Raw genomic sequence first — 22791 nt, 5'->3', positions numbered from 1 at the left:
TGACATGTCTAGGCCAAATATTATAACCCCACCCCTTTTGGTAGTGAAGGGTTTAGGAATGAGCATGTGAACTAACTTCAGCCAATGAGGCATGAAGTATAGTCATCTGGGTGTAGAAATGGGGTTCTAGAAAAGGGTTCCCACTACTAAGAAATAAAAACAAGAAGAAATGATCACTTTTTTCCCCTCTAGACATTCTCATGTCTGAATATGATTAATAGTACTGAGGCAGTCATTTAACTAATGACCTAAGCATGATGTCATCACAAAGAGAAGAACAAAGTCAAGAAAATCACAGAGAAGGAGAGTTTCAAGGCTGAGGAACTATGCCCATATCCACACTGCCTCTCTCCTTCCATGTATTCCAGCTATAAACACCTTTATTGTTTAAGGAAGTTTGAGTTGAGATTTTCTCCTGCAAGCAAAAGTATCTTAATTGACATACCTGTGATGCCTTAGGGGTGTATGTGTGCATGTTTGAGGGTGTGTAGCTCACAAACAGCTGAAAGCAGGTGTGATTCCCAGGTTAGTGACTTGAAAAGACTCCAACAATTTCTTTTTTAAAGGGCAATAACTATGAGTTCCCATTAAAATATGGGCTTTGCTCAACTAATCATTTTTATGCGATATAAAAATATATTTAGTTAGGAAAAATCTAAAAACCTGAATCTCATAAAACACAGAAATTGAGGAGAAAAAATATATTGTACAGGTATTATTCAGCAATAATAGATGCAAATTCTTGTTCAGGTTTCTTCTATTGGAAGTAAGAATAAATTAAGAAGAGCTGTGTTTCGGTGTTAATTAAAAAGCAAAAGTAGTATTTTTTTTATTGAATTCTCTCTTAGGGACTAATAATTCATATCTTTAAGAATCACAATATCTTGTTGGGAGCATGGCAAATAATTAAAACACATTTTATATAATGTGGTAAAAAATATTCATTGAGTAAAAGGTGAAAAACTATTAAAATCAAAGACCCTGAATAAGAACAAATATGACTCTAAAATTTCAAACACTCACATACTGTGGTTCATTTCAACTTACGGAAGTGTGTTGGGGTCAGAAGAGAGAGCCATTAGGAAGACAGAAAAAAAGTGAAGAGAGAGAAAGTAAACGAAAAGGAAAAAGAGAACACCAATGAGCTTATTTTCTGAAGTGTGTAAAGTGTTAAATGCCTTATCAATTATACTCAACACAACTAAGAAGTTAAGCTGTGGTAAGAAGACCTGTACAGGTGATAGATAAATAGATAGATACATAGACCAAGATAGATATTTGTCCCTTCTGTAACAGTGCAGAACTTCCCCATACCCAAAGTTAACTTTTCTGAAGTTCACTAAGCGGAGAAACATCCTGCCATGGTGATCTGTTCACTTGGCAAAAAAGGAAGTCAGAAGCTGTGATGAAAACTCTGATGGTGTTTAGCAGCTTTCCCTGGTATACAGTGTTTGGCCAAGCAGTGATGTTTCCCTGTTAACTCCGTCTCCAACCCCCTCCCTCCTTCCCTTTTTGTATAGCATGCTCTGTCTTGAAATGTCAAGTCTCACTGTGCAATTATGTAATTCAACCTACACTAATCAAGTGATTATGCAATTAGAGATATTATAAAGTTTTAGCTGTTTGTTCCTTAATCTTTCCTTGATGGCCCTGGCCATGGAACTCTGCAAAAAGCTCTCTTTTCAGAATTGGACAGCATCTCATGAAGATTATCTTGTCCAGTTCATCACCTCTGAAATCTTTTGTGGACCCTGATTTTTTTTTTTTTTTAATGTGAAGATGAACAAACCATCATTGCAATGGGATGTTAGCTTAATCATATGTCAGTGCATATGGGTCTCTCTCTTCTCTCAGGAAGGGCCTTTGCATTGTTCCTGCTCCTACTATTTTAGGACTATTACCTGATTCTGTACGCTGGTGCTAATAAGATAAATAAACTTGATTTATGGAGAAAAAAGTGGTTTGCTCTTATAGGAATCTATGGTCTTCAAAGGCTTAATCCTCCTGGGTCAAGAGGTGTGCTTGTCATTCAGACCTACAAGACTTTACAGGGTGAAACCCTTCATTTATCTTTGCTTTCACATATGTAAACCATCTTCCTTTTTACTCTCTTTGTAGTTTCAAACTGAAGAATACGTTGCTGCTCATATATGAATTAATTTCTACTCATCATGGGCTTCCAAAGTGACTGTGTCAGTAGTGAAATTCAGAGAAAAATATAATGATGAAAGCACACTGAGTTAGTGTCTACGGCAGATAGACGTTAATATCCTATAGCTGATCATTTTTTCTTTAGAAACACCACATCAGTGTCATAAAGCTTATACCATTTCTACTCCAAGTATAGTGCATGAATCAGTGTCAGTCCACAAGCTGTTTGCTCTGATTTATAGTAAAAGAAGTTAAAAATTTGAGAGTAAAGGTTTAGAGACATATAGCAAGTTGACAGTGATTTTATGTCTAATGAATATAACAATAATAAAAAATAGAGCCTATGGGGGTGGGAAAGAAAAGAATGGTGGGGATAAAGAAAGCATGTAATGAAAATGTAATTCAGGAGACAAAATGGCAAAGATAGCCAATTTCCACATCTGGGGAGTCATAACCAAGTAAACATTACACATGGGTGACTCATGTGATTTTGTGTGCGTTTGATGCAATGGCCAAAAATTAATGATTCCGGTCCTTCAATTGAACAAACAAATATTTGAGACATCTGATCACATTAATCATCTAAAGAAAGAAAATGTGTTAGTGTTATTTGTTTTAACAAAATTAAAAGATAAAAATTAAGTTGCATTCAGCACAATGAGTCACTGAAAATTTGAATGTGTGATTAAGATTTGAAGTCAACATCTTTCTGTAAATTGTGTCCATTTGTCCCAAACTTTCCCTTTATACCCAACCTGACTGATTGATTGGTTCACTACTAAGGGTAGGTTCCAGGATTATGATTAGATTAGTTCTGTAAAATGTATTTCACAGAAAAGCAAAAGAGAATAAGGTTAGATAAAAACTAAACAAAATTCCCATAACCTCAAACCACTCCCTGGCTCTGAAATAAACAACAACAGCAAATTTATATATAAACCAAGATTAAAGTTGAAGATGTCTACCTTGCTGTTCTTGTATTTAATATTCCCCTAGAGAGTAAAAATTTCTCATTAGAGAAATTTAGCAATTTATTTTTAGCTTGTCTGTTAGCTTTTAGATACACCCCTGTGATTTTCTTTTTTAGTGGATGCTCTAGGGACCACAATGTGCATCCTTAACTTATCACAGTTTACCATATATTAATATTACACCATCTGTATATCACTTGTATGTACAATATAAGAACCTCACAATTATGTAATTCCATTTATACCCTCCCATATTTTGTAATATTTTTGTAATACATTTTATTTACACATAATTATAAACCACAAGATATACTGCTATTATTTATGCTTTGAAAACAATATATTATTAAATACACATAAAACTGAGGGATAAAAATCTTATATTTACCCACATATTTACAATTTCACAACTTTTCATTCCTAGAGGTAAATTCTTTTCCTTCAGGCTAAAGAACTTTTAACATTTTTTTTGGAACAAGTCTGTGGTGATAAACAATCTTAGCTCTTATTTAGCTGAAAATGTCTTAATTTTGCCTTCATTTTTAAAGAGTGTTTTTATTGGACATAGAATTAAAGGTCAACAGCACTTCAAGCCATTTTATCATTTTCTAGCTGATATTTCTCTCTGTAAGTACTGAAGTCACCCCACCCCCAATCTGGATAATTTTGGTATTTCTTTTTCTTTATCATTGATTTTCAAAAATTTGACTATGGTTTACATGGGTGGTTTTCTGTCCACTTATTCTTATGGGAGCTTGTTGAGCTTCCAGCATCTTGTGTTGACATTTTTTCATCAGATTTAGGAAATATTTTAGTCATTTTCTTTTTATTTTTTTTTCATGTGTGTTCCCGAGTTTCTTTTTTCTTTCATTTAGGACTCTACACATATGTTATATTGTTTGACATTTTATCATAGCATATCAGAGATAACTGTTCATTTTTTTCTCCAGCCTTTTCTCTTTCTGTGCTCAGATTAGATAGTTTCTATTGCCCTGTCTTTTTACATACTGAGGTTCCTCATCTGCTCACTTGTTATGCCCTATTGTACCCCTCATTTTTTCCTTTAAATTCTTGAATCTATTTATAAAGACCATTCAAAGTTCTTGTGAGGTAGCTCAAACATCTCTTATCACTGGGTCTATTTCTACTGACTATTTTACTACATTCAACTCTCTCCTCTTGCCCCCACCTCTCTTTATGGGTCACATTGTCTTGCCTTTTTGTATGTCTGTTAATTTTTTATTAACTGCTAGACAGTTGGATGCTATATTGTTAAGAGTCTGGACTGGGTGGTATTTCTTTAAATAGCTTTGAGTTTTATTCAAATAGCCAGTTAGTTTATTGATGATTTTTCCTGATTATATTGACACTTGGTGTAATGTTATCTAGAGTGCACTACAACTAAGGCATGTCCATTTGAGTGTGTTGAGTGACCAGGGTGAATGACCTGGTTTGAATGACCGGGGTGATCAGGAAAATCTCTCCTCTTTGGTTAGAAACCCCAAACCATTTGGTTAGACCGCCAAAGTCCACAAGCACTGTGCAGCCCCTGCAATATTTGTTCAGCTCAAAACTCTTCAGTCCCTCTTATCTGACAGACCTCTTGGTGTCTTGCCTCAGCATGCATAGTTTAATATTGGGACAAAGATACTAAAGGGTATATAAATGCAGACATTTTGGGCTCATTCTCTACACAGCTTCTTCCTCTCTTATATTGTCCCATAATTCCAGTTATTCCAGCAGTCCCAAACTCATCTCTACCTCCTCAGCTCAGTGAGGACTGCCATGGACTTTACCTGCCTATGCTGCAGTGTGGAAACTGACTCCAGGCAGAAATCTGGGATGACTATGGAGCTTGCCTCATTTTTCTCTGCTCTGAGGGATTACAGTCCTGTGTTCCTATTGTGGAATTTGAAATCACTTGCTTTATACACTTTGTTCATTTTCATAGTTGGCATGAGGGCTAGTCCAATAATGATTACTCCATCATGCTGGAAGTGAAACTTTATTAAAAATATTTAAATGAATATTTTGCATTATAATGAGACACCCAGGAATTACTCCTAAGTATAGATTGTCAAGGCCTCCAAATTCTGCTTTAAAAGTGGCATAATGATTTATGAGAGAGATTTACATTTATAATGTCTGATTGCATAAACATTTACAGGGACTTCCCCAGGTCCATTAGATTTTTTTTCAAAATAAACATGGAAAAAAATCTTAAGTGTCTACATATAGCAAAATAAAGTATCAGATGTTATATAGCTCACCTTAGATATATTATTGACATTAAATTACCTCCTTCTAATATATTGGACTTGTGATTAAAATGAAAAAAATATACAGAATTACATATACATAGTCAAATTATATATTATAAATTATATATGTACATATACATATATTTATACAAATACACGTATATCTCCAGACTATGTATTTGTCTATGCTGCATGAGGCAACCTGAAGACAGACGCAACTTCTTATTTTCCGTTATGCTGGTGCACATTGGTATTTTGAAGTGCCAAAACAATATTTTGACTAATACGTTGTGGTTTTGTTCCTATATACATTGATTAAGACAGCACTTCCCAAGTACACTCCATGAAAAAGGGGCTCCAGTATGGAATAAATTTGGAAAACCCTGCAAGCTATCTCCTTCCCTTGGAGGGCTGCAATTTACATCAGCATATTAAACCCTCTGAGAAGCCCTCACGCAAAGACATGAATAACTCTTTTAATCTCACTTTTTCCACATTTACTTGATCAAGGGCTTACTTTGATGTTTCGCTCATTACCATTTTGAGGTTTGGAAAATACTTCTTTAGGTGTGTTTAGTAGTGGTAGTATAATAGCAAAGTTTTCTCTAACTTTTGAGGACAAGTGGGAAATTTTACATTGCATAAAGTGATTCTATTAAAGATAGCAGACAAAAGCCTTCCTGATGATTAAAAAAAAAAGTGGGACTCTGGAGGAAACTGCTCAAGTCAAGAGTGAGATGCAAGTCAAGACTGAGAAAGGTTATAAACGGGGCGAAGTATGTGTACACATGTATCTTCTTCTCCAGTTTGGTTCTCTCCATGTCCCTGGGTTCTCAGTTAGACATGAGAATGAAACATTTCTACTATCAGCTCCTGAGTAAAATAGCTAAGAAGCTGATCCTCAGCCTTTTCTCCCTCATACCTTTTTTATACTGAGAGCATTGCTGGATGAACTCCAGCGGATGCCCCAAATCTTCAAAGTTTGAAGAGCCCTGGGATAGTATTTCAAATGAAAAAAAAAATTTTTTTCAAGAATATATTTTATGGCACATACAAAGGGCAATCAGGGAAATTTTTTGTTTCTTTGATGATGGGCCTCCCAAAACATTTCTCAAATCATATCACATAATTAACTGATTGCTTTTACATGCAGTTGCCAGTAAGTACGGTAGATGAAGAGAGCACTCTGGTCTTGTGGAAAATATAATGCATTTGGAGGCAGAAGATAAGGAATGAGGTCTCTGCTTCATCAGCTATTGCCATGGGATCCGGAACAATTTACTTAGTCTACCAGGCTCAGTGTGTTCATCTGTAAAATGGATCTAGTAAAACCTGGCCCAGAGGTGTGCTGACAAAGAAATATAAAATGTTTGTGAATGTGCTCTTTAAACCATGAACTTTTAAGCCAATATAAAGACAATATTATTATTTTCTAGAAAATATAAAATATAGGTGTTTGGAGACAATTCTTCATGGATCTGTCATATTTTTGGCATGTCTTGGAGCAAGCTATTGTTTTGGAGTATCTTTTCAAGGGTGTTTGTATAGCAAACAGCCTTGGAATATAGAAACAATATTTTCTTCTGGAAAAGGGCAGAATTCCTTAGGACCTTGGAAGAGAGAGATAGTGTCTCCCTTTGGAATAAGGGATAGGCATACTTACTTTCCATTATAAAAGATTTGGGCTCCCTATGACCAGGGTTCCTCTCCTATAACACCTATAACACAACCCACTGTGTATGCAGGTGTTGCCTGGCATCACCCTGTGGAACTTGGAGCTCTAAAAGTGGCATAAAAATGCTGATACTCTGGCTCCTGCTATTTCTATGATAAATAAAATTATTTTTCTCTGATCCAGTTTTACATGAAGTCTAAATTGACATTTATTGACACAAGACAGGTATCCTTCTGGAATAAATTGTGTTTAGTCTAGCCTAGAGACAGAAAGTTAGAGTTCACATGACCTTGGACATTTTATTGATATAATTAAATTATCTCCTTCTAACATATTTGTGTCTTGTGATTAAAAGAAAAACATGTTCAAGACTCTGATTTTTGTATGTTTTGTATTTACTTCCTAGCCAACAATATATTGAGAGGCAGTGAAGAGGATGCTGAACTAGACCTTTAAAAAACATATACCAAGAAAATTCTGTCTTTACAAAATAAAAGGAAATTTTGACCTTCTTGCTACTATATCAGTTATGTAAATAAAAATCAGCAAATCCTTCAAATTAGTATTATTATTTTGAATAAATAAACAAATATTAAATAAAAATAAAGCAATCCAAGACCTTAAAATTAATTCACATTTCTCTAGGGATTCTAATATGTCTCCATTTAAATATTTTACATTCTGCCTGGAATCAAAAGGAAAAAACAATATTTACCTACCCTATTTTTACAAAATATAAGCTCATATGATTCTTGTTAGAGTTTCTAAATCAGGAATGCTGAGATGTACTTAATCAATTAGTGAGCTCCTGTAACCAGTGTGCTTAGGGACAATTTTTCCTTGTTTTTTACTTTACCTAAAAGGTCTCAAGACATCTAACCAATACCTAGTGTAGTGATTCTTTACAGTAAAAGATAAGAAGGCAGTTATAATCCTAGGGATGGGAACATCTTGTACACACATGCACATTTCTTCACCCTAGAGTAGATTCAATTCTGTTGCAAATAAAAACAAATAGGAAGGACATCACCTCTCAAATTATTCTCAGTGGTCATTGAGCTATCAATCCCTTACGCCTAGAGTTATCAGTCTCCCACAAGCACAAAGACTATCTCTTTGCACTAATTAAATGTGATCCAAACAAATTCTATTTTAATCTCAAGTCTGAATTTCAGATCAGCTTCTCAAATAGGGAAACTAAAGTAAGAAGATAAATTTGAGATTTATTTCAGACATTCTAATTCAGATATTCTAATTCAGAATGTCTCATATTCTCTGTAATTTCTTTACATAACTGAAGCACAGAGTGTGGCAGGGATTTGCCCTGAGCTTGTATAGCTACATCATGGTGGGGCCACTATGGGAAGTTTCCTGATACCAAAAAAAACAAAAACAAAAAACCATTCTGTAAGCCTAATTGTGACACGGAAAATGAATACATTTATGTTTCTTTCTTGTCTGTATATTTCAAAAGGCTCAATTTTTATACAAGATTTAAAGAGTTGGGAAGGGTATTGGATTTTAAAAATTGTTTTATAACCAAAGTCCAATGTGTTCTATTTAAGGGAATAAACTAAGAAGCTGTAATTTAAGTCAGATTTGTGAGTGCTCAAATATGAAGCTTCATTGGATTTTCAATTATAATTAACAGAATAATAACTAAAGATTTAAACAGAAACAGAAATGACTGTACTATCAAACACCTACTTCATAATTATTTGAACAACAAAATGTTTTTGAGCCTCCCACTTATTTATAATCCTGGCACGTTTTTTTAAATGCCTGTCTATGTATCAATCTGCTTAATTATTTTACAGCTTTCCACGAGACAAAAACAGCTCAAAAAAATAATCTGATCCAGGTGACAAACTAGAAGCAAGAAGAATATTACTGGGAGGTCAGATTACACAAGTAAAGCTGAAAGACTAGGCAAATGCAAAAGTATTTGAAAGTTCTTGTGAATTAAATCCTTAGTCAAAGGGTATTGCCGTGACCCCAAAATGTCAATTTAGGACTTAAATTCAGTGGACTCATAGTAATCTTATAACTGAAATGTGGGAATGACTTGGAAAACTATCTTTAGGGAGCTATTGCTGAATAAAAGCAGGCCTCTGCTATTTTCCCATAAAGAAGGCTACGTACAATTTTCATTTGGCATCCTATCAATCTTATATTTGGTTTGACCAGTACATTTTCATTTCATTCACCATTTAAAGACAGATAATCAGAAAGTCATTATATTGGCTGACACCAGACCCTTCGCTCGATTGTATCATAATTGAGCACTGCAGAGCGTGTGCCAGATCTAATGGATAATGAATATATTATGTCAGTAGAACTGTCTCAGTGAATCTCCAGGGGAACTGACAGAGGGGGTTGTGGTGGTGACATATAGGGTCATAGATGTTGCACTAATTTACTGATGGAGTGATTGTGTAATTAGGTAATCAATGATGGGTACTGTGCTGTTTGTGGGCATCTCACTCTGTAAATGGAAAGGGTATATGAGTGGACCAGTCACCTTTAATTCAACATAGTTTAGAAAGACCAGACTTAACTTGGGACTGAGCATATAGTTATTGTTCACCACTGCAGTGCAAATGTCTTGGGATGGAAAGACAAATATGCAGACATGAGCCTGGTTTGGTTTTAATAAGAATATGCAGCACAGCTCTTATATTACCTTTGCATCATAGCCTGGGCAGGGTCATTTTTCTTGCTTTAGAATAATGAAATCAATGCAGAAGTACAGAGATAACTCTTATTCCATGATTTTCCACTTAGAAAAATCTCCTTTTCTTTTATAATTAACTATATTCAAGATTTTTTTCAGGCCTAAGAAATATTTAAGCACATAATAATAATGATGATAATAATAATGTTGATAATCACTATATTATTATATATAATTACTGAATTATTTGAAGTTTCAGAATTTTCTGATTGCTTCACATGAATTATCTTATTTATTCAAAACAATCCTGGTAGATAGATATTATTATTATTATCCCCATTATACAGATTTGGAAACTAAAGAATATATTAATCTAATGACTTGCCAATACCATGATGTAGTAAATGGCTAAATCAGCACTCAAAATTAACTGTATAACTTTAAAATCCATACTTACAGCTATACTGCCTTAATATCTTTTTGGGCTGGCTGAAATCCATTAATGTGATGTTTTTCTGGGGTTTTTTTTGTTTTGTTTTGTTTTCATTTTTGTTTTTTCCCACTACTTGGGCTCACCATTTACTTACAGCTCCAGTTCTACCAAATGATATCTCTTTTTTTTTTTAAACCAATTTTTTAAACTGAAGTATAGTTGATTTACAATTTTGTGTTAGCTTCAGGCATACAGCAATGTGATTCAGTTATACACATACACACACACACACACACACACACACACACACATATATGTATTTTTTCTTTTTCAGATTCTTTTCCATTATAGGTTATTACAAGACACTGAATATAGTTCCTTGTGCTATACAGTAGGCCCTTGTTGTTTTTCTATTTATACATAGTAGTGTGCATATGTCAATCCCAAACTTGTAATTTATCTCCCTTCTATCCCTAATATCCCTTCTGGTAACCATAAGTTTGTTTTCTGTGATGTATTGTTGTTTTAAATCTCATTTTCTCTTATAAAGTCAGTTTCTCACTGTAACACTTATGAAAGGCATGCTAGAGAATATTCAATGTGATAGATTAAAAAAGGAGAACCAAGTTGTATATAACATTCATGGACACAAACCAAATAGTGTTAGAGGTATAATAAGAATGTAGATCTTTTGATGCATGGCATTCATCTGGTACACTGGGAAATTTGATAAAATAATACAGAGCACTTAAAGTTCTATGCATTTGATTTTTACCATTACTAATAATAACTAAATGTTGCCCATTACAGTTTACATAAACCTCAGTTATATTCCATCTTGTGCATAAAGATTATAGCAATTGATTACATTTACCTAGGTAGTGATTAATATATTTATGTCAATCTAGACATCCTATGATTTTGGTTATTTTACACAGGAAGATGAGCTTTTACAAAATAGTGTGTATTTTTAATATTAAGAAGTTTCATTTAATATTTAACTTATGTGTAATGACAGTCTGAAGAAGCATTTTATTCATGAAAGATTAGAATTCAATAAAAAATTACAAAGAATATCATGTATAGAACCAAGTGATCAAGTGGGAGTGGGAGCAGACAATACAAATGGAACCACAAGTGACCCAGATACTGGAGTATCAGATATAGAGTTTTAAGTTGCTAAAATAAATATGTATCAAAAATAGATGAAAAAATGGAGATATTTACATGGTGAGTAGAATCAGTATGAAATAGTCAAACAGAAATTGTAGAACTCAAATGTGAATTTCTAGCACTAGATTAGATATAGCAGAAAAGAGGATTAGTAAACTGAACTATAAATCAATAGGAAAGGTACTGAAGCACATTGAAGGAATTTTTTTTAAAGGAGTAGGAAATACATAAGACATGCTTGAAAGGCCTATCTTATCTATAAGTTAAATTCCAAAAGGAGAAGAAAGAGGATGTATTAGTTTCCTATTGCTGTGTAATAAATTACTACAATACTTAGTGGCTTAATAACAAAAAGTATTTATTATCTCAAAATTTCCATGGATCAGGAATCTGGGCGAGGATTATCTGGATGCCCTTATTTCAACATCCCTCGTTAGATTCCAGTCACATTAACAACTAGAGCTGCAATCTCATCTGAAAGTTTGACGGAGAGAGAGTCTGCTTCCAAGCATGTTTGCTACTGGCTAGGAATCATTCAGTTCCTTACCACGTGGGTCTCTTCATTGGGAAAATTATACCTCATACCATGGCAGCTGACTTCTTAAAGAGGAAGTAAGAAAGAAAGAAACAGTAGACCAAAGCCACAGTCTATTTATAATCCAGCCTGCAAAGTGACCTATGATTAGGTTGACAATATCAACTCACTATGCCCTTCCCACACTCAAAGGAAGGTAAATATATAACATGATGAATTACCAAAGGAAGGTATCATTGGAAGCCATCCTAGAGGTTACCCACCACAGACAGAATAAAGCATAAGTAGTATTTGAAGAGATACCACAGTGAACATGAGAAAAATGCTTCTCAGATCTCTGACTGCAGGGAACATAAGAGACATACAATTCATCCGAAAATAACACCCTGTTCACATCAAGGCCACAAGTTCAATAGGCTGATCCCAGACAATGACTATATCCTGCATGAATACTAAGACAGACATGTTTCTGGAAGAGACAATTCTCTTCTGGGTGATTGTGGCTCAAGGACTGTCCAATGACCTTGGCAAGCTTTCCTTAGGACTTCACTGTAAGTCTAAGATACTTTCACTCAAACTTTCTCTTCCTTCTCCTTTATTCAGGATCAGACATGAACTTTAGTCCAATAGATCTTCTACCTTCTTCTGGACCCTTACTATTTTCTCTCACAGACATTTCCTCTAATAAATTTCTTCTTGCACAATATTTCATCTTGGTATTTGCTTCTTGTAAGACCTAGACTAACATAGATACTGGCTAAAATTATTCCAACATTAACATATATAAAGTCATAGTTTGAAGGAGCTCAATAAACCCCAAGCAGAATTTTTTTTAAAAAAATTCTGAAATCTAACACAAAGAAAAAATATTTAAAGCAGCCATAGGGAAAAAAGATGCACTGTTCTTTTCAAAGAAGAAATAAGCCTTATAGGTTACTTTTCAAAAGAAACTATGAAAGTTAGGTGACAATGGAACAACTACTTAAAAACAGAAAAAATCTATCATGCTAGTACTCCATAACAACAACAAAAAAATTCTTTAATAATTATGGTAAAATACAAACATTGTTACACAAACAAAAATAAGAATTTGTCACCAACAGACCCATATTCAAAAAATACTAAAGAAACGTGATCCCAGATGTAGACAGTAATTCAGGAAGAGATAAAGAACACTAAAAGGATATATATGTGTTCAGTGTAAATGAATACTGACTTCTTAAAACAACAATAAGTAGTTCTTGTGTGTTTAAAACATACTTATTATTAAAATACATGACAAAAAACAGTACAAAAGGAGGTGGGAATATACATGGAGTTAAAGTATTATAGGGTCCTAAAGTACAGAGAGTTATAAAAGTATTATTTTAAGGTAGATGCTAATAATTTTTAAAATGCATGTTGTAATTTCTAGGGTAATCGCTAAAAGATTTTAAAATAAAATGAATTAATAAAAATGTTTGATTATTCCAAGAGGAAGAAAGTTGGGAGCAAAAAAAGAAGAAAAACAGTTGGAAAAAAAGAAATCAAATAGCAAATTATTAGATTTAAACACAAATATATCAGTAAGTGCACAAAATATAAGTGAACAAAGTATGTCAGTTAAAAAACAAGATTGTCAGATGGGGAAAAAGTAAAATGTAACTACCTGGTCTAGAGTTTATGATACACTTAATAAATGTTCATAGACTGAATAAGTTTGACACAAACTCTCCCATCTAGGCCTACATTGAACTGTAGCAGGAAATAGTTATATATGACATATCAAGAGTCAAGGAACGAATGTCATCTACTCTATCTTATGTATTCTGAGTTTGGTGATAATATTAACTTCTATGGCAAAGGCAAATATTCTATGCTTTTAGAAGACAATAGCACTTTTATACTAGCATGGTGAGAATGTTCAGACACTGGCATGATGCAGTGTCCTATCTCAAGTGCTAGGCAAAACTACTGTGAGAAGTAAATGATACCTGAGACAATTAAAACTCGGCCTATTTTGCTTCAAGAATCACAGGAGAAAGTTTGGTTTAAGTGAGGAGAAACATCATATTTTTGAAAATTCTAAACAGAAATTTATGAGGGCAGAATGTATACATGAATAAGAACTAGCCAGGATATAAGAATTGATATTCTCAATTTTGGTTATTTTACAAGGTATCACGGGACTGTTCCAGGACTGTCAAGATTCAGTTTCTTCTGGAGTTAGTAAAATAACTAAATTTCTTTTCTTCATAATCACTACCTCGCTTATTATATTCCCTACATACAAAAACAAAAGTAATCTTCCCTCTTCATCTCCTTAATACCCACTCCTTTTTTTTTGATGGTGGGGTCAGAGGAATTTTCTAATGTGACTCTAGCTTGAGAGGGAGGAATATAATTTTTGTAAAATAAGATATACAAGAAATTTTAACATATCGTTAACTTTCATAATAAGAAAAAGCTAATTGTCTTCAGATTCCCAACTATGATGGCCTCTGGTCCTCCTCTTCTTCATCCTGAAGAATTTAAGGGTCTTTTTTTTTATCATATTGCCTCAGCCTTTATGTTACCTATGCTATGCAGTCTGACAGCTTCTAATAAATTGGTATTAGTCCAGTTATTCTGTGGGCTGTCAACATGTTCTGATTTTCCTAAATATCTAGTAGAGATCCTCACTACTTATATTAGAATATTCTGATTCTGATAAAAGATCTGGCAAAAATAATTTGATGGGACCTTATTTATTTATTTTTTATTTATTTGTAAATGAGGCAGAGATAAAATGTGTACTTTGTTCAAAAGCAAAATAATTTCAGAGAAAGAAAATTAAATGACAGAGCTTCTATGTGTGTTCAAGATACCAGAGATAAAGTAAAACAATGTTCTAGATTATTCAGACCAGAGAAACAAGATATTAAACATTTTCCAAGGGCAAATAGTTTTTATTATATGGAACCTATGTTGAACTACTCCCTTCCTCATTTTCAGTTTTCTAAACAGCTTTAACCCTGGTAGCCAAGCTGACGGCACAGTATGTCCAAATATGTGATAGAGGTGATTTTTTAATAAGATTTTTCACTGCTAAGGAAGTAGCAATACCCCAGTTTCATAGCACTAAGCCTTATTCTCAGGATGAACTGTCATTTCATCTATATCAGTCAAAGAACTACTTTCTTCTCCCTGTATAGCAAAACTCCATGTTCTCATAATTTGAGAACTAAAACATTGCCAACAACAAAAGGCCTCTGACAACTTTATTGTCTGTCATAAAGCAATCTGGGAAGATCAAGTGACAAAATATGAAAAGTCAAATACATACTTCTGTTAAAATGATAGTATTCACTGTATATTTAATGTACCTATTTATTTTTTCTAACTTACCAATAAGACAAAATGCTTGATGCTTGATGGGGGGAAAGTCATATTGCACAAATAAAGCAGAAAACACATTTTAAGACATAAGGCATTATTTTTTTTCAGAAAATCAAGCTAAATTTTTTAAACAATAACAATATGTAGAATAATCACAGCAAGCAATAGATCTGAACATTACAAGTATATTATTAGGGCTTGAATAGGGCCAACCTATAAGAAATGTCCATGTTTTAAAGTCAGAATGACTGAATACTAGCATTTCAAACAATTCATTGTAATTATCAGTATAATCCCAGTAACACTCAGTTTTCCAATGATACAGATTTGGAGCATATTTTATAAAATCTAATTTGTAATTTCTGAAATTACAGAGCCTGACTAAAGGATAGATAGTGATGTCCAGGACACATTCACAATCATTCCTGAAGAACTGACAGAGGGGGCAGTCATCATCTTCCCATATGAAATGCTCAAGACAAAACAAGGACTGAATAGATGGACTTTATCATGTTATTATTAAAATGAGTAAGATTAGGGGAAAGGGGGATAAGAATAAGAGAATATCTTTTTTCTCGTATTAAGCAATGTAAATTGCCAAGTCTATGTCTATGCATTAGCCTAGAACTTTGCTATTTTCACTGAAAGGAAGTACTGCTTTTTTTTCCTTTAAGGTCTTGAATTAGATGGCTAATAATCCTTTTATTTATTGACAACTTCCTGCTTTATTTTTCTCCTTACTGCTTGTCACATTTGACAAACCATAATTTATAAATATTTATGTTTATTGTCTATCATCATCCTACATTGTAAGCTTCCTGAAGGCAGGGGTTTCACTGCTATTTTCTGAACAGCTAAGGTAGTGTTTGGCATTCACTTAGCACTTAATAAATCATTTTGAATGAATGAATAAATGAAAGAATGAATTAATTAAATAAAATATAGGAAAAGAGAATTAAAAAGGAGAAAAGATAGCATAAACTATAATGGTAAAAGAGAATTTACCTTTATAAGCAATAACGATAACTATAAATGGAACTTAAATCATCCGGATAAAATAAAGAGATTGTCAAAATGAACTAAAATAAACACATACACACACATTCTATGTAGTATCCAATTTACATAATGTAAACAGGGATATGCAAAGATTGAAGAGAAATGACAAAAGTTTTACTACGCAAATATTAGTTAAAAGAAACTTTGTAACTATTTTAACCTCAGACCAATAAATCATAAGGTTAAAAACATCTTTATAAACAAAGAGAGTTACTGTCTAACAATAAAAGACTCAATTCACTAGAAAGGTAAAAGAATTCTAAATTTCATGAACCTAATAACTAAGCCTCAAAATGTAATAAAAATGTATAGAATTTGACAAATCCACAATCATACTGGGGGATTTTAACACATCTCTATTATTAATTCCTTTACCAAACAGAACAAAAATAAATAAATCAAAAAAATCTAGTAAGGACAGATAAAATTTTAATGGCCTGTTTATCTAGCTCGATCAAATGGATATATAATGGAAAATTGCCCTCAACAGTTATACAACAGACATTCTGCCCAAACATACATAGAATGCTGTTTTTAGAAAAGCAAAATCTTTGTAAGCTATAATACAAATCTCAGTTCAATTAAAAGCATCAGAATCACACTGACAACATTCTATAATTGAATGAAAATTAAGACAGAAAAAAAAGAACAACACTTCCAAAGACATTTGGAAATTTAAACACATTTTTCTAAATACTTCATGCATTAGAGGTGAAATGAAAATGAGAATTATAAAATAGTTAGAAGTGAATAGTGTTGTAAATAATTATGGGATGAAGTTAGGTAGCTATTAGAAAAAAAACAGCCTTAACGTTTATGTTAAGAATGAAGAAATGCTGAAAACTAATGATCTAAGAATTTATCCAACTCAAGAAATTAGAGAACAAACAGAATAAATCCAAAGGAAAATGAAGAAAGGCAATTGTACAGAAAATACTAAAAAAAACAACAAAAAAACCCTACATCCAATTTTAGCACCTCATTTCCCCCCAAAAAATCTAGTCCATATGGTACTGCTAAAGAAAAAAAAAAAAGTGAGAGAGGTTATAGAAATTGAAATGGAAGATACATAATTGACCTTACTCACAAATATTAAGTTTGTCTACCTTGTAAACTTAAGAGGGTTTATAGAACAAAATAAGTTTACTAAGAATTCATTGAGGTAGTTGGGTATAAGAGCAATACATAAAAATTAATAGCATTACTATGCATCAACAATAAGCAGGTGATGTAAAAGAAAAATACAATTTACAATAGTAACAAAACCTTTAATGTACTTACGATTAAAGCTATTCAAAATGTAGATGATATATGTAGAGAAAACTTTATGAATTAAAAAATAAATTCTAGGGGGCTTCCCTGATGGCGCAGTGGTTGAGAATCTGCCTGCCAATGCAGGGGACACGGGTTTGAGCCCTGGTCTGGGAAGATCCCACATGCCGCGGAGCAACTAGGCCCGTGAGCCACAATTACTGAGCCTGCGCTTCTGGAGCCTGTGCTCCGCAACAAGAGAGGCCGCGATAATGAGAGGCCCGCGCACCGCGATGAAGAGTGGCCCCCGCTTGCCACAACTAGAGAAAGCCCTCGCACAGAAATGAAGACCCAACACAGCCAAAAAAAATAAATATAAATAAATAAATAAATAAAAATTTTTAAAAAACAACAAAAAAACCTCTCCACTGAATTTAAAAAAATAAAAAAATAAAAAATAAAATAAATTCTAAATTAGCAGAAAGGTGTATACTGACCAAGGTTTAGACATGCAATGATATATATGTATAAATTATGCCCAGATTTCTGTATAAACACATGAAAGTTCAATCAAATTCCCTAAAGATGATATTAAAAATGTATAGAGGAACAAAAAACCAAGAATAGAGAAGACACTTCTGAAACATAAGAATAAGGGAGAACGCCTTGTCCCATGAAATACTAAGATTATAGAAACACTGTTGCACTAGAGCAGTGGCAGGGACAGGGGCAGACAGAGGTGAATTAAGGCTAAGAGAGCTGAATTCCTTAATAGCACTGTCCAACAGATCTTTCTGTGATAATGAAAATATTCTGCAGCTGAAATGTCCAATAAAATAGAGACTAATCATATATGGCTAGTGAGACTAGGAAACTGAATTTTAAAATTTTGCTTAATTTTAATTAAATGTAAATGTAAATAGCTGCTTTAACTACTGGCTCCCATATTAGTCAGTGAAGCTCTAGAAGCACGCATATGTGGGAACAATGTTTAAGGTCATTGCAGATAAACAGGATAGGTGCTAAAAGTATGGATTAGCCACATGGATCCCTACCTCACAAAATACAGCCCAAATTTCACATGTATTAAATTTAAAAATAGGAAAAACAATATTATATATAGAAAAAACTCTAAGATAGGAACTTTATTATTTCCCCAATGTAGGAAAGGCTTTCTAAAATAAGATATAGGGACTTCCCTGGTGGTCCAGCAGTTAAGACTCTGTTGTCCCAATGAAGGGGGCCGGAGTTTGATCTGGTCAGGGAACTAGATCTCACATGCTGCAACTAAGCCCTGGCACAGCCAGATAAATAAATAAATAAATATTTAAAAAGATATAAAAAGACAAACCATATTGAATTAAACTTTAAATCTGTGCGTGTCAAAAGTTACCATAAGCCCAATGACAAAAGATAAACTATAGATAGAGAGACGGTATTTGTAGCCCATATAACCGAGAAAGTTTCTGTGTCCCAAATAAAGACTCATAAAATCCACTTAAAAAAATTAAAGGAACAACACAAAGGAAAAAGGCAATTCACAGAAGAGTCTATGTGAAGTGTCAATAAGTATATGAAAGATACGGAAATTCGCCAATTGTTAGGAAATACAAGATAAACCAAATTGGAATTTCCTATCAATCAAATGGAGAAACTTAAAACTGACCGATGATTTCACGAACTGGCATATAAATCCATAGGAATTCTTAGGCAACACTGGTAGGAAAGCAAATTATTATAACCACTTTTAAGAGAAAGGTGGCAGAAGCTAGTCAAGCTGAAAATGCTTATAATTTGTCACCTATCAATTACATTTCTAGAGAGTCTAAAGAAATACTTTTACAGCCATAGATGAGGGAAGCATTGCCTGTGATAGTGACAAAGTGAAAACAACCTAAATGTCCATCACAAAGGAATAAAGTGTAAATATTCTTACAGTGGCACATTATACCATCATGAAAATAAATGAATTATAGCTACATCTATTAAGGTATCCTACAACTATGTTAAGAAAAAATAGCCCTGCAGAGGAACAATGCAGTGTGATTTGATTTTAGAGCTTTTTACTTTATTTTGTTGGAGCACATGTGTGTGTATGTATGCATACGTACTATTATATACCACATATATTAAAAGTATAAAGAGAATTTTGGAATGTGAACACACATTTCAGGATTGTTGTTACTTAGGAGAAGGAAGAGTTATGTACTTACATAATGGTACACACACAAATACACTCACAAAATAATAATGTTAGTCTAAAGTTAGAATGAGGATATAATTTCTGAATTTTTTCTTTTTTTAATCTCCAAATTATACTAATCTTTCCTCCGTTGCAGTTCCCAAATGCATACCAGGAAGATTAAAATGTCATCCATCTCTCAAAACTATCTTCATTTAAATCATTGATGAACCATTAAAAAAATGTAGGAAGGAAGGAAGGGAGGCAGCAGAGAGGGAAAGAAAGAAGGGAGGGAGGGAGAGAAACCATAAAGTATTTCACAATCTCCATCTATCACCATATTGTTATGATTTTTTTGCGTGTATTTCAGATCTATTCATTTAATATTGTTTATTGACTAATGGATGTATAGTTTTAGATTTATAACTATCTGATATCCCTCTCATTTAAGTTTTACTGTCTGATCAAGATTTTTTATTTTTTTAAAATATAAAGTTTGATGTGAAGGTTCTATCAAACATTATTGAATTCATTAGATTAGCCCCAAAAGTCATTTGGTGAGTGGAAAACCTACTATATATAGGCAAGGAGTCTTTCAAACATCTCTAGCTATCCTTTTCAGTGGAGGGGAAAAAAAAAAAAAATCACCATGCCTCCAATTGCTGCGTTACATTCTTAATTTCAGTATTACATGGCCGTCTAAAAGCATTTCACAGGTGTTTGCTGGAACTCATTAGACTATTTGGAACTCCTTCATGCTCCATAAAAGGCAATTAAAATGTGTCTGCAAATTACCTCATGTGGGCCAAAGCACAGCTGCCTCTTCCCCCAGTTACTACGCAGTGTTTCCAAACACCAGAAAACTGCTTGGAAACCATCAGTTTGCAAAGGCAAAAAAGGGCCTTTGGGTGGCTTCCTTTCTTCTCATCCCCAGAGAGACCCATTCACTTGGGGTCCGTTGCCAAAACACAAAACAAGGCTGTTAAATGATAGAACGGGCTGATTACAAAGAGAGCTTTAAGGGTGTATGGATATAATAAAGACTTAACCGATCCAATGAACTGGTGGATTCAGCTTTTAAAATCCTTTTCTTCTATAATAAGTGTCAAACAGAGTGTGTGTTACTGAATTGGAAATTCTGTGACTTGTTTCAGGATAGAGCACTGGCTTTCTTGGGCTGTGAATCTCAAAGTGTCTAAGTATAATCTGCTAATTTCTCTAAGTAACAACATCATCGTATCAATATATACTCCTAAAATACAGTCTGTATATGTAATCCTATTTCAGGAAGAAGGTCTTCCTTATTTCTGGAGAAATTTTACTTCTGCAAGCATAAAAGGGACATTTATTGAGCAGTCATGAACATCCTCATGGCAATCCTTTGCGTTAACTACTCTATTTAATCCCACTGTACAGATCCTGACCCTGAGACTTATAAAAGGCACAGCCAGAGTCAACTGGCACTTGGTAAAGTGGGATTCAAATAAGCTGATTCCAAATCACAAGAACTTAATCAAACACGCATCCAAGGTAACACAAAATATGTCTCTAATTATTCCATTTATATTCAACTTTTTCTTTGTCCGATTTTTAACTAGAATTATTTCCTGTGAACTTGAAGTGCACCAATTGATTGCACTTTATAGCTGAGTTTCTTGATTTCAATTAAATCATTATAAATCATGTATTTTGAAATGGTATAACTCAAAGTGAAAACAAAAATTAAGGAATAGGAAACTGCTATTTATTTTTCTAAAATCTTGTGCCATAAAATCAGCGTGTATAATCATACTAGAATACTACAATCATCAAAATGTTGAAGCCCATCAAAATGAATTATTTAAATGTTTTTAAAAGTTCTGCTTTTCTAATCAGAGGTTAAGCTACAAACTGGTGACGTGGAGAGGGAAATTTCCTCCCTACTCCCCTTGAATTCTTTTGGCTGGTCTAATAATTAAATTGACAGAAAACAGATTAACAGGAGGGGGAAAAACATTTACTTTGTGTGTACAGAGGCTTCATAGAAATAGAACCTAAGCAGTGACCAGGGGAGGCAGCTTTTATATTTTCTAGACAAAGAAATGAATTTGTGAGGAATGAACAGGATGAAGAAACTTAGGCTTGGGTGCTTAAGTAGTGTAGAATCTAAACAGAGCTTGGGCTTGGGGTAGTAAATTAGTAAAGGAGTAACCAGATTCGTCTCTACAGCCTTCTCAGCCCTGAATTTCCCGTCTCTGATGATAAGGATGTCTTCTCTACCTCCTGGTACAGGGAGGGTAACTTTCAAAGGGGAGATTTATTTCCTGTTTTCAAGGAGACAGAGGAGAGGGTCAGAATGTCCTTCTTGCACCAGCTGTTTCTCAAGTAACTTTAATTCAAAAATAATCAATATGCCATTTTGGCATATTTTGGGGTGGCCTGCCTTGAGCCTCAACACTGGTATTTTTTTTTTTTTTTTTAAGTTTTACTTGATTTTATTTATTTATTTATTTATTTATTTTTGGCTGTGTTGGGTCTTCGGTTCGTGCGAGGGCTTTCTCCAGTTGCGGCAAGCGGGGGCCACTCTTCATCGCGGTGCGGGGACCGCTCTTCATCGCGGTGCGCGGGCCTTTCTCTATCGCGGCCCCTCCCGTCGCGGGGCACAGGCTCCAGACGCGCAGGCTCTGCAATTGTGGCTCACGGGCCCAGATGCTCCGCGGCATGCGGGATCCTCCCAGACCAGGGCTCGAACCCGTGTCCCCTGCATTAGCAGGCAGATTCTCAACCACTGCGCCACCAGGGAAGCCCAACACTGGTATTTTTGCACCAAGAAGATTTGCACCTTCAAGTTAGGAGATGTGAGATATAAAGCAAGTGAAGTGAAATACAGCTAAAGATATGCATGGAAAACAGCAAAATTGTATGGAAGAAATTTAATATTTTTCCAGATAGCATGCAAGACACAGATTCCCAATAACTTAATTGGAATGCCGTTAAGAATAACTAAATGATGACTGCAAGCTATTTTGTAATTACAAAGCGCTAAATAATAAAAGTTGGCTAATTACGGTTAAAAAAAAATGTGTGGGT

The sequence above is a fragment of the Balaenoptera acutorostrata genome, chromosome 2 (assembly GCF_949987535.1).
Source record: "Balaenoptera acutorostrata chromosome 2, mBalAcu1.1, whole genome shotgun sequence".
Classification (NCBI taxonomy): Eukaryota; Metazoa; Chordata; class Mammalia; order Artiodactyla; family Balaenopteridae; genus Balaenoptera; species Balaenoptera acutorostrata.
Note: the sequence above shows the minus strand (reverse complement) of the source record.